At 49.0% G+C, this 13,851-nt stretch overlaps 1 protein-coding gene across 1 annotated transcript in view; it reads right to left on the reverse strand.

Moving 5' to 3' along the window:
* The window catches only part of LOC124555348, a 457,917-nt gene that overhangs the window by 105,566 nt on the left and 338,500 nt on the right, over positions 1-13,851 (reverse strand). The window lies entirely within an intron of this gene.

The following is a 13,851-nucleotide window of genomic DNA, read 5'->3' on the forward strand; positions in this document are numbered from 1 at the left end:
CTGGCTGGTGTGATTGAACCGCTGACACCGATAGCAACGCGTAGGGTTTGGGGCGTAAGGGCGAACGGAAATTATCTCATAGCCTGCTTTGATTTTCGATGGGAGTTGAACTTTGTCAAATGTCAAGAAGACAGTGTGGGTTGGAATGATGTTCGTGTCAACCCTTTTCATAACCATATGAACAGCCGTTACGTCCTGGTCAGACAGGTAGTGCTGAATTTCTTCGTCAGACAATCCATAGAGGGAGCATGTATATACGACTCCACGCGAGGAATTTAAAGTACGGTGCAGTTCCAGCCGGACAGGGAAGGTGTGTAGTAGTGAAGTACGCAGCAATTTTTGTGCCTGGAGGGCACTGACTGTTTCTAGCAACAGGGTGCCATTCCGTAATCTGGAACAAGACTTTACAGGACCTGCAATTGCGTCGACACCTTTCTGAATAATGAAAGGGTTGACCGTGGAGAAGTCGTGACCTTTGTCAGACCGAGAAACAACAAGGAACTGTGGCAACGATGGAAGAACTGTCTGTGGCTGAGACTCAGTGAACTTACGCTTGTGAGCAGACATAGTGGAAGGTGAGGAAACCATTGCGGAAGAATCCCCCATGATTACCGGCGTCTCCGATGGCGCGCTCCTCCCTTGTGGGGGCACTCCCGCCTTAGGTGATTGTTCACACCTCAGGTCACACCTCCCGACAAACGGACGGAGGGACCAATTGGCGCTTTCGGAAGGTATCAGCTCGGGTTATCACCCCTCCCTGGTCCTGGCCGTTACCAGGGGGTACGTACGTGTCCTACCTGTCTACCCGGAGCGGGGAATTACGCGTTACCCAGTCACCGGCTACGCATGGAAGTGTGTGGGTCGGCCTTCAGACACGTACAGGGAGGAAAAAAAGAGAAAGGGAAAGGAAAGAAGAGGGGTCTCAAACACCGCAGCGGAGAAAAGGGCAAAGAGAAGAGGGAAGGAAAAGAGAAGGACAGAGGAAGGACGAAGACTTGCAAGTGTAGAAAGCAAGGAATTTGTAAAAGTTTCGAACGTCCGTCTCCAGACGTAGGCACAGGGTGATGGGTGAGGGGGCGAGTGCGGGGTGAGGTAGGGCGAGGTGAGGTGAGGTGAGATAGTATGGGGCTGGGCCGTGTGGGGTGAGGGGGGCGAGTGCGGGGTGGGGTGAGAGAGTATGAGGAAGGGCTTTTTTTTCTTTTTATTTTTATTTTTTTCCCCTTCCTTTTGGGGGGGGGGGGGGGCGCAAAACATCATTGGTCCTAAGCGCTCAATATGGAACCATAGAATGCTGGGACCACGAGGGTAAAAAACCATTTCACGGTCCAATACAGAAAGGAAGAAACAACAAATTTAAAACGTTGACAAGTAACCGGAGTCATGAGGTAGAAATCAAATCTCTTTTATCATATTACTGGTTTAAAAAAAATTAAAACTCGAGCCACAGCTTGCATGTCATCCGCTAAAATGTCCAGCAAAGCGGGCGGCAGTCCGACCCTGAGATGTAAGTGGGTAAAGCAGGGGCACAAGATCAGGCTGGCTGGCTTCAGAAAGGACAGTTGGGTGCAGGGTCGCCACTCAACAAGTGGCGGTGATCGCAACAGAGCTAACATTACTTTCTCATGGCGAGACAGGCGGACGAAAGTCGACCAGGCTGTTGGGAGAGGATTCACTTGTCCGAGTTTGTTCCCATGAAGGGAGCACCAATGGTCATGCCAAAGTGACCTGATACCTTGATAGAGAAAAGTATGGATATCTTGCAAGGGAACAGAGTAAGAGGTGGGCTGACTGAGATGGACTGCAGCCTTGGCTGCAGCGTCAGCAGCAACATTCCCAGGCACACCAACATGGCCAGGAACCCACATGAACTTCACTTGGGCTCCCCCATCTACGAACAAATGGAGGCAGTCCTGGATCCGTTGACCAATGTCGTGGACTCGATCTGGATCATCCAGACTCTGAAGGGCAGTGAGGGAGTCAGAGCAGATCACACAGTGAGTGAGCTGGTGCCTCCAGATGTAGTGAACACCCTGATAGGGGGAAAAAAGCTCTACAGTAAAAATTGTGCACTAGTCTAGAAGCCGGTATTGAAACTTATCATCCCTGATGACAAAAGCACAGCCGACACTGTGGGTGGACTTGGAACCATCAGTGTACAAAAATATGCTATTGGCAAGTCGTGAACGAAGTTCGAGAAATTTGCAGTGATAGGGAAACTCAGGAGTCGAATCCTTTGAGAACAAGTTGAGGTCAAAAGGAACACAAACCTGTGCCTGAAGCCAAAGTGGCGAAGGGCTCTCACGCATTCGGAAAGTGGCAGGAAGTGTAAACTGCAGCTGCTGAAGCAGGTGACGAAAGCAGACGCCGGGAGGCTGCAGAGAAGAGACTTACATCTCATATTGGTGGTCAAGAATGTCATCAAAAAAAGGGTCAAAGATTGGGTGGCCTGAAATGGAAGATGGCCAACATGCATACATACTGAGTAGGATGTCGCGCTGGTATGACAGTGGTAGTTCACCGGCTTCTGTGTAGAGACTCTCAACTGGGCTAGTATGGAAGGCACCAATGGCAAGACAGATCCCCAAATGGTGTATTCTATGTAGACGGCATAAGATAGACGGCCCTGCAGAGGAGTAGACAATGCATCCATAATCCAACTTGGAGTGGACAATAGATTGATAGCGGTGGAGAAGGACAGTCCGGTCAGGTCCCCAAGAGGTACCACTCAATACATGAAGGACATTGAGGGACCAGGTGCAGCATGCAACCAGGTAGGACACGTGGGGAGACCAACTAAGTTTCCTACTGAACGTAAGCCCTAAGAACTTCATTGCACCCACGAACGGCAGAGCATTTTGGCCCAATCAGAAGGACGGTGGAAGAAACGCCTTGTACCACCAGAAGTTGACGAAAACAGATTAGGTAGTAGAAAAGCGGAAACCATTTGTGACACTCCAGAAACAGAGATGGTCCAGACAACGCAGAAGACAGTGTTGCAGGAGATATTTCCGCGGGGAGCTGCAATAAATAGCAAAGTCGTCAACGAAAAGAGAGCCGGAAATGCCAGCTGGAAGGTTGATGGCTATAACGAAGAGGACGACACTCAGTACAGAGCTCTGAGGCACCCCATTCTCCTATGATAAGGTGTGGGATAAGGGGGAACCCACACGTACCCAGAAATCTCAGTCTGTTAAAAATTCCCGGATTAAAGTGGGAAGCTGACCGCAAAGGCCCCACGTGTGCATAGTACGTAGAATGCCTGTCTGCCAACAAGTATCATAGGCTTTCTCCAAATCAAAGAATACGGCCACTGTTTGTTGCTTCTGCAGAAAATTATTCATGGTGAACATCGACAGGGTGACTAGATGATCAAACGCTGAGTGGCGCTTTCAGAACCCAAACTGAGCATTAGTGAGAAGATAGCGTGACTCCAGCCACCACACTAATCGACCATTGATCATGCGCTCCATCACCTTACAAGTGCTGTTGGTAAGGGAAATTTGATGATAGCTGGAAGGAAGAGATTTATCTTAACCAGGCTTAGGTAAGGGAACAATAATAGCTTCACGCCAAAGCATGGGAAATACACCGTCAGTCCAAATACAGTTGTAGGGATCGAGGAAAACGCGTTTTCCCATAGGAGGAATATTCTGCAGAATGAGGACATGGATTTTATCAGGCCCAGGAGCAGAAGATCTGGATGAGGAGAGAGCACGCTCGAGCTCCCTCACAGTAAAATGAGTATTGTAGCATTCTCAATTCAAAGGGAGAAAAGAGATTGCACAAGCCTCCTCCACCTGTTACCAAGGAAGGAAGGCAAGATGGTAGTTGGTGGAGCTTCAAACCTTCACAAAGTACTGGCCCGAAGTGTTAGAAACATCGACAGGGTTGACTATAACGTTTCCCGCCACAGTCACACCAGGAATCCGGGAGTGGGCGGTAGTCCCAGAAAGCCTCTGCAGGCCACTCCTAACGAGAGTGAATGGAGTAAAACTGTTGAACGAGCTAGTGAAGGAAACCCAGCATGCTTTCTTGCTTTCCTTAATAGCACGGCGGCACTGTGCACGTAGCCACTTGTAGAGGATGTAGTTCATTAATGTAGGATGACGGTGAAAGACACGTAGCGCACGTCGTCGGGCACAAATCGCATTGCCGCACTCCACAGTCCACCAAGGGGTCAAGACATGATGGGGAGAAGTAGCAGTACAAGGGATAGAGGATTCGGCAGCTGAGAGAGTAACGTCCATGAGGTGCTTGACCTGATCATCACAGCTGGGAAACGGCCGTTCATCAAAGACTGCCAAGGAGGAATATAGCCTCCAGTCAGCAAGAGACAATTTCCAATGAGTGGTGGGCCACTGTAGTGGGGTATTACTGTACAAGTGAGTCACACAAGGGAAGTGGTCACTCGAGTAAGTACGAGGTGCATTCAAGTTCTAAGGCCTCCGATTTTTTTTCTCCGGACTGGAAATAGATAGAAACATGCACATTGTTTTAAAATGAGGCCGTGTTCATTGTCAATACGTCCCAGAGATGGCAGCACCGTTCGGCGACGCTTTCCTTACTTGAACAGCGTGCAATCATTCGTTTTCTGAATTTGCGTGGTGTGAAACCAATTGAAATTCATCGACAGTTGAAGGAGACATGTGGTGATGGAGTTATGGATGTGTCTAAAGTGCGTTCGTGGGTGCGACAGTTTAATGAAGGCAGAACATCGTGTGAAAACAAGCCGAAACAACTTCGGGCTCGCACAAGCCGGTCTGACGACATGGTCGAGAAAGTGGAGAGAATTGTTTTGGGGGATCGCCGAATGACTGTTGAACAGATCACCTCCAATTTCTGTGGGTTCTATGCACACAATCCTGTATGACGACCTGAAAATGCGAAAAGTGTCATCCAGGTGGGTGCCACGAATGCTGACGGACGACCACATGGCTGCCCGTGTGGCATGTTGCCAAGCAATGTTGACGCGCAACGACAGCATGAATGGGACTTTCTTTTCGTTGGTTGTGACAATGGATAAGACGTGGATGCCATTTTTCAATCCAGAAACAAAGCGCCAGTCAGCTCAATGGAAGCACACAGATTCACCGCCACCAAAAAAATTTCGGGTTACTGCCAGTGCTGAAAAAATGATGGTGTCCGTGTTCTGGGACAGCGAGGGCGTAATCCTTACCCATTGCGTTCCAAAGGGCACTACGGTAACAGGTGCATCCTACGAAAATGTTTTGAAGAACAAATTCCTTCCTGCACTGCAACAAAAACGTCTGGGAAGGGCTGCGCGTGTGCTGTTTCACCAAGACAACGCACCCGCACATCGAGCTGACGTTGCGCAACAGTTTCTTCGTGATAACAACTTTGAAGTGATTCCTCATGCTCCCTACTCACCTGACCTGGCTCCTAGTGACTTTTGGCTTTTTCCAACAATGAAATACACTCTCCGTGGCCGCACATTCACCAGCCGTGCTACTATTGCCTCAGCGATGTTCCAGTGGTCAAAACAGACTCCTAAAGAAGCCTTTGCCGCTGCCATGGAATCATGGCGTCAGCGTTAAGAAAAATGTGTATGTCTGCAGGGCGATTACGTCGAGAAGTAATGCCAGTTTCATTGATTTCGGGTGAGTAGTTAATTAGAAAAAAAATTGGAGGCCTTAGAACTTGAATGCACCTCGTACCAGAAAGAGCACACCACACGAGACATTGAGCGAGCTGGGCAGAGCAGATTGAGAGGCCTAAGTAGCATTAACTGTGCGTGGAATCAGAGAGAAACGTGGCTTCACCAGCGTTAAGGCACACAAGATGATTAAGATGATCCACCAAAAGAAAACCTCTTGGGCAGGTGACAGGCGAGCCCCAAAGAGGATGATGGGCACTGGTGTCACCGAGGAGCAGAAAGGGTGGAGGAAGCCGAGCAACAAGCTGCATCAGGTCCGCCCTAGTGACAGCAGAAGACCAAGGGATATAAATGGTGCAGAGGGAAAAGGTAAGTTCGGGAAGGAAAACAAAGGCAGCAACTGCTTGTAGGTGGGTGTGCAAGGGGATAGGAAGATAAACGTCATCTCATAGAAGCTGCATGACCCCACCACGATCAGGAATCCCTGCTGTAATGAGAAGGTCCATCCGTAACGAAGTAAAATGGGAAAGAGCAAAATGGTCTTGAGGACGTAGCTTGGTTTCTTGGAGACAGACTACAAGTGGACATTGCGATTGCAGGAGCAGCTGGAGATCCACCCTGTTAGACCAAAGGCCATGAATATTCCATTGTAAAAGGGCCATAAAATTTAGGAACACTGAAGAATGGAGGAAGAAACACTCCACTGCTTAGTGCAAACCGTCGAGGTAGGACGGCCACTGGAATCCACAGGTGGAGGATCATCGTCCATCATCTCAGTGGGATCAACAGAGCTTCCCCGGTGTCGGTCAGTTGAAAAGGACTGACGAGTCGAAGAGGGCTGACGAGTTGGAGATGGGGAAGACTGTTTGCATTTGGATGACATTTGGCGATTGGCAGAAGAGCCAGACGGCTGTGAACTCGAGGTATGCAAGAAATCTTCCTGGGAATAATCCTTCTTGAATTGACGGTTTGCTGGCTGCATTGCAACCACCTTTGCCGGTGAGGGCGAAGAATGGGTAGCAGAATCTTCAGCCCGGGAAGCAGGAGATGGAATGTCAGCTTGAAGGTGAGGCGACTTTGCCACCACCGAACTGAATTGTAAGTCACAAGTTTGCGTAACCATGTTTTTCGTGGGATGGGGAGAGGCTAACACAGAGTTGTAACTTCCTGGTGAAGGGACATTTGGTTTACAGATTGCCAACAGTTTCTAGGCAACAGGACAAGGTACCTTCTCCATCACCCTTAACTCCTGAACAGCCTGCTCGTCTTGATAGATGGACAAGAACCATAAGAAGCAGCATGGTCTCCATGACAAATAACGCAAGGGTGGAAGGAGGTGGACAGGCTCCCTCATGTGCATCCCTGCTACAAGTGACACATTTGGCTGCGTTTTTACATGATGTGATGGTATGACTGAATTGGTGGCATTTATAACACCTCAGCAGATTGGGAATGTAAGGTCGCACAGAGATGACTTCATAGCCTGTCTTTATCTTGGTAGGAAGCATTAACCGATCGAAAGTCAGGGACAATGTGTGAGTGGGCACCAAATCCTTCTTCATAACTTGATGAACAGCAGTAATGCACTGATCCGATAGATAATTCATCCTCTGTCAAATCATCCAACAGCAGGGTGTAGACAACACCGCGGGACAAGTTACGTGTGCTGTGAGCCTCCACTTTTATAGGGTATTCGTGGAGGAGTTGGGACTTGAGTCGTTTCTGGGCCTGGAGAGCACTATCAAGTTTCAAAAGCAGAGTTCCAGTGGGGAGACGGAAGCATGACTTCACAGGGACGGCGATAACAAAGGGGTTTACAGTAGCACAAGTCTAGTTTCCATCTAAATGTGACACTATCAGATATTGACGCGCAACAGGAAGAGACATTGAGGCAGGAGCCTCATTCCACTTTATGGGCAGGAGAGGGGGGTGAGTGAGTGTAGGGCAGGAGAGGGGGGGGGCGACTGCAGGGCAGGAGAGGGGGGGGGCGACTGCAGGGCAGGAGAGGGGGGGGCGACTGCAGGGCAGGAGAGGGGGGGGCGACTGCAGGGCAGGAGAAGGGGGGGCGACTGCAGGGCAGGAGAAGGGGGGGCGACTGCAGGGCAGGAGAGGGGGGGGGCGACTGCAGGGCAGGAGAGGGGGGGGGGCGACTGCAGGGCAGGAGAGGGGGGGGGGCGACTGCAGGGCAGGAGAGGGGGGGGGCGACTGCAGGGCAGGAGAGGGGGGGGCGACTGCAGGGCAGGAGAGGGGGGGGCGACTGCAGGGCAGGAGAGGGGGGGGGCGACTGCAGGGCAGGAGAGGGGGGGGGGCGACTGCAGGGCAGGAGAGGGGGGGGGGGGCGACTGCAGGGCAGGAGGGTGGGGGCGACTGCAGGGCAGGAGGGTGGGGGCGACTGCGGGGCAGGAGAGGGGGGGCGACCGCGGGGCAGGAGAGGGGGGGCGACCGCGGGGCAGGAGAGGGGGGGGCGACCGCGGGGCAGGAGAGGGGGGGGGCGACCGCGGGGCAGGAGAGGGGGGGGCGACCGCGGGGCAGGAGAGGGGGGGGCGACTGCGGGGAGGTGGAGGGAGTGGGACGAGTGCGGGGAGGTGGAGGGAGTGGGACGAGTGCGGGGAGGTGGAGGGAGTGGGACGAGTGCGGGGAGGTGGAGGGAGTGGGACGAGTGCGGGGAGGTGGAGGGAGTGGGACGAGTGCGGGGAGGTGGAGGGAGTGGGACGAGTGCGGGGAGGTGGAGGGAGTGGGACGAGTGCGGGGAGGTGGAGGGAGTGGGACGAGTGCGGGGAGGTGGAGGGAGTGGGACGAGTGCGGGGAGGGGGAGGTGGAGGGAGTGGGACGAGTGCGGGGAGGGGGAGGTGGAGGGAGTGGGACGAGTGCGGGGAGGGGGAGGTGGAGGGAGTGGGACGAGTGCGGGGAGGGGGAGGTGGAGGGAGTGGGACGAGTGCGGGGAGGGGGAGGTGGAGGGAGTGGGACGAGTCCGGGGAGGGGGAGGTGGAGGGAGTGGGACGAGTCCGGGGAGGGGGAGGTGGAGGGAGTGGGACGAGAGCGGGGAGGGGGAGGTGGAGGGAGTGGGACGAGTCCGGGGAGGGGGAGGTGGAGGGAGTGGGACGAGCCCGGGGAGGGGGAGGTGGAGGGAGTGGGACGAGTCCGGGGAGGGGAGGGAGTGGCACGAGTCCGGGGAGGGGGAGGGAGTGGGACGAGTCCGGGGAGGGGGAGGGAGCGGGGTGAGTGCGTGGAGGGGGAGGGAGCAGGGCGAGTGCAAGTCGGGGGAGGGGAGGGGGAGGGAGTGGCGCGAGATTGGGGTGGGGGAGGGAGGGGGCCGAGTGCAGGGGAGGGTGCGGGGTGGGGGAGGGAGGGGGCCGAGTGCAGGGGAGGGTGCGGGGTGGGGGATGGAGCGGGCCGAGTGCGGGGCGGGGGATGGAGCGGGCCGAGTGCGGGGCGGGGGATGGAGCGGGCCGAGTGCGGGGCGGGGGATGGAGCGGGCCGAGTGCGGGGCAGGGGAAGGAGCAGAACGAATGGGAGGGGCCAGGAAGTGACTGGGGGATGGGTGGGAGACAGACAGTGCAACCGGCAGCAAGGACCTATGTAACTGATAGAATGTTCTACTTCTCAGTGAAGTATTATTGAGAGGGAGGGGTTATTACTTGAAGAATGACAGATGTGCATAAAAACAGTATTAAGGAAAGGATAATTGCAACTCACCATATAGTGGGATTGCCGAGTCGCACATAAGCACAACAAAAAGACTGTCAGCAACTAAGTCCTTCATGAGCATTGGAGATACACACACACGCAGGGACAGGCATGTGTACACAATCACACACTTATGACCACAGTCTCTGGCTGCCAAGGTCAGACTCGAGTATGGCCTTCTCAGCCAGAGCTTGTGTGTGTGTGTGTGTGTGTGTGTGTGTGTTTTGTCTAATTGTGATGGAGGCCTTTTTGGCAAAAAGTTTACTTGCTGACAGTCTTTTTGTTGTACCTATCTGAAACTCAGCATCTCTGCTATAGGGTGAATGATCCTTTTCATAATATTATCATTATCCCCATAAATGATATTCAGTTCTTTGATACATGTGCATAGTAACTATTTGAAATTATAATTCTTCAAATGTATGTTTCGTATGCACTATAATCACACTTACAGCCAAGTACACAGTATCAAGAAGCACATTTATTGTACTGAAACAATTGTGCCACACTAGGTACACACAAATGTATGTGGTGAAATTAAAACTCTTACTGAAGTGAGTGACACAGTGATTATTACAGTACTGCATGCTACAACTGAATAACTACTTGAGTAAGTTACGATATAGTATTTAACAAATACTAAAATCCTATTCTAGGAGTATATCAAACACCTGAATATTTTAGTGACAATGCATAAATAGTTAGCCCACCTCGCTTTATGGTTCCACTTTCAAACTACACAGCTATATATGATCAGCCCTGAGTGCCACAAAGAGAAAGTTAACATAAATGAACACTGCAGCCTGAGGTGAACATTACAGAATAAATTAGCATAAAAAACAAACTATTTTTCAAAGGAATAAACGGTTCATTAATCTGATGACTGTGAGAAATTTTACACTAGTTTGTAGTTCCAACTTCCCAATCAAAACAGGAAAATCAGCAATCAACTGTCTCACCAATTTCTGCCACTGTGGGCAGTTGTATCATCACAAACAGAGAAATCTGAGCACTAACAGGCACCTAATAAATGAGTTTAACTTTGTAGGTCAGCTATCAAATCTGCAGGCAAGGGTCATACTACACATCTTCAGACAAAAAAAAAAAAGCCAGAGCACCTTGAACATATTCACAGGACATCTACATTAGTATGTTCTGTAGAAATGATTAGCATTTGAACCACGTCGGCCCATGGGTTCAAGGTCAACATAGATATTGTGGCCCAACACCACCTACTGGTAAAATGTGGATGCAGCTCTCATTTTCACTATAAACTGAAGGTAACAGATCAGTGTGACTTGAGAAGATACTCAAGATGCTTCAGAAATGTACACGCGAATCATGCCATCCAATCAGTTAGTTTGAAAGTGGGCATATTATTGGCATAGAAAATGAGGTGCATCCATACAGTAAACTGCTGTTCATGTGGGACGAGGTGTTTCAGCAGTGCGACTGGTGTGTGCAGAATGGTTCACAGAAGGCCATAAGCACAAGGAGATGGGTCAGGTCGCACCACCCAGACCACCTCCCGAGAAGATCAACACCTCGTCCAAATGGCATTGCAGGACAGATCTTCATCCTCCTTGGCTCTGGCAGAACAGTGTAACAGTGTAACACACTGTACTATCAGGGGTGACAGTCTGTTGCCATTTATTACTACATGGGTTACGTGCATGGCGTCTACTTCACCAGTTGCCTTTGAACAACAGGTAGAAATATGCTAGATGGTAATGGGGTATGGAAAAATGTTACTTGGGACAGAAATGGCATCAGATAGTATTTTTGGATGAATCCAGATTCTGTTTGTTTGAAAGTAACTGCCACAGTTTTGTTCGCTGCATACTGGGAGCAGCATCACAGTGACACTATTCACACAAGGCACACAGTGCCAACTCAAGGCCTTATGGTGTGGGATTCTATTGTGTACAACCACAAATCACAGTAGTTGTGTGTCCAGGGTGTTGTGACAAGTGTGACTTATGTGAATGACATCCTGGGGCCTGTAGCCATACCCTTTCTGCACAACACCCAGACAACATTTTTCAGCAAGACAATGCACGACCATATGTTGCTGCATGAACACGTGCCTTCTTGGTGTCACAGGATGTCAGCCTTTCACCCTGGCTCGCCAGATCACTAGACTTGTCAGCAATCAAATTTGTGGAGTATGGTGAAACATCAGGTGCAGTGCTGTGACCCAATGCCAACCACCACAGATGAACTTTGGAACCAAGTGAATGCAGCATGGATGGCTAAACCACAGAACGGCATACACGCCTTTCACACATTGATGCCATCATGTATGAAACATGTTATCGGGGACCATTTGGACCCTGTGTCTATTAGGCAACAGCACACATGCTGAACCAAGGTGACTGAAATGCTAATCATTTCTGCAGAACATAGTAATTTACATGTCCTGAGACGATGGACATCCTATCTATGGTCGTTCAAGGGTTTTTGTTTTCTTCTGAACATGAGTGTATCTTCCCTATATAGTACTGTCAATGGGGTATTTTGGAGGGTGGGAAAGTTATTCAGAGTATATCTGCTGAGAAAATTGAGTGGAGGAGGCACATTGCCTTACGAGTGTAGGTGAGAGGGCAGTTTAAAGATGGATGGGGAAGGGGGCAGAGAAAGAGATAGGTATAGTACTGGGGGTAGTTAAAGTTATGTAATTAATTTTTTGTTTGCAGATAAATGTCTCCAATCATGGTACACAATGAAATCTACATGCCACAGTACTATAGCATGACACTATAAAAACCAAAACGACGTGGCACAACTGCTTAATCAAGTGGAGATGGGCTGAACCACTTTGCTTTGGTTCTACTGGTAATGTGCTATGGTACTGTGGCATTGAGATTTCAATGTTAACCATGACTGCAGACAATTATCTACCAACAAACTAACAAAATAACCATATAACTTAATTTTTTTGGTTATAATTAAAATGTTGTGGCTACCACTTTGACAAAGATTATATGATGTTGTGGCCACCAGAGCCGTGAGGTTAAAAAGATGTGTTTCCCCTTAACATGGTTGAAGAGAAGCTGGTGTTGGCAGCAAAGAAAGAGGTGAGACACTGTGTTATCCATATGACGGGTGTAAAGTAGCATCTGAAGATGACCATGCTGTGCAGGGTAGTGTGCTGTATAGCTAGATGGTCAAATGTGCCCTTGACCATACAATTTAATGATCCTTTGCCCCTTCTTCCAACAGAAACAATATTTTCCCGCCACCTTACTTATGTTACATTGTGCACTCCTCTTCACTGTTTTCTCATATGAGTCTTCTTGCTACAGAGGAGTTTCATTGTTCAATTCTTTTTATGTGTTTGTTTAATTTTTTTCAGACACAAACTCAAAGATGTCAAATAAAGCTGATATAACAGATAACACAGAAAAAGCAAACAGCATTCAGGTCACAAACCATTCACTACATACCTTGTTTAGTCTAATAATTATTACACCCGCAGGTCAAAGGAGGGATATATACGAGCACCAAAGCTACACCAGTTTGCAAAAATCCTGTACCTAGATGCAATGCAGTAAGACATATCAGCACATGGAAAGTGATTTAGAAGGATAACCATTTTCTGAATTTCGGAACAACTATTCAATATTTTGTGGTTAAATTACTAAAAATTTAGTAATTAAATGCACAACTCAGAAAACTCAAACTGATACAGAATACAAGAGAACTTGCAGAAATACAAAACACAGTTACACGAGATGGACAAAAGTTGGGATGAGCACAAAAAAGTTCTTAAAGACTGTTTGATTCAGCTTTAGTCACACTCCACTGATTTCTGTGCTTTGAACTGAAAATGATAAATCCTGCAAACATGGTATATACAGTTGAATACTTACTTTGACCATCACAGATTATTGCAGGTCACAAATGATGTCAGTCAAGAATAGACTTAAGTTTTCGAAGAACTCATTTGCAAATATATGTGTAAGGATAACTATTCAATACATAAGAGAATGCAGTAAGACATATAAATAAGCACTATTTTTAACACAGTAACTCATCTTTTTAAACCCCACCCCCAAACTTCTCTTGTATCAATGCCTTTAGAGACTGGTTAATAGTAAGCCTTTTAGCTCAGTAACAACATGGGCCTGAACAGTGTCACTTTCAAGACATTTATGCAGAATGGTCTGTTGAATTTCCCATGTCCTAACATGATAATATTAGCTTTCTTTTATTACTCTTTGTGATTCAAAGAAACAATCTGCTCCATTGTCCTCTAGCACTTGCCATGCCAACACGTAGTTTCTCACCACTTTTGTCTGGCCTCACTTGCCCTGTTTTGCATGGCAGCTCACACTGTCTGTCTATCTGCTACAGCCACAGTGCTGCAGTATACAGTTACTGATGGAATACTAATTGTTCTGAGTATTATGTTGTCTGTGTTATGACATATCATTAAATTGAATATCGCCCTAGACTATTTTGCAAATGCTCCATCGAATGGCTACATTCAATTCCACAGTTACTTCTTGTTCATGTGCCTTCATACTACTCAACATTTCCCCTACATA

This window comes from Schistocerca americana, chromosome X, assembly GCF_021461395.2.
Source record: "Schistocerca americana isolate TAMUIC-IGC-003095 chromosome X, iqSchAmer2.1, whole genome shotgun sequence".
Taxonomy (NCBI): Eukaryota; Metazoa; Arthropoda; class Insecta; order Orthoptera; family Acrididae; genus Schistocerca; species Schistocerca americana.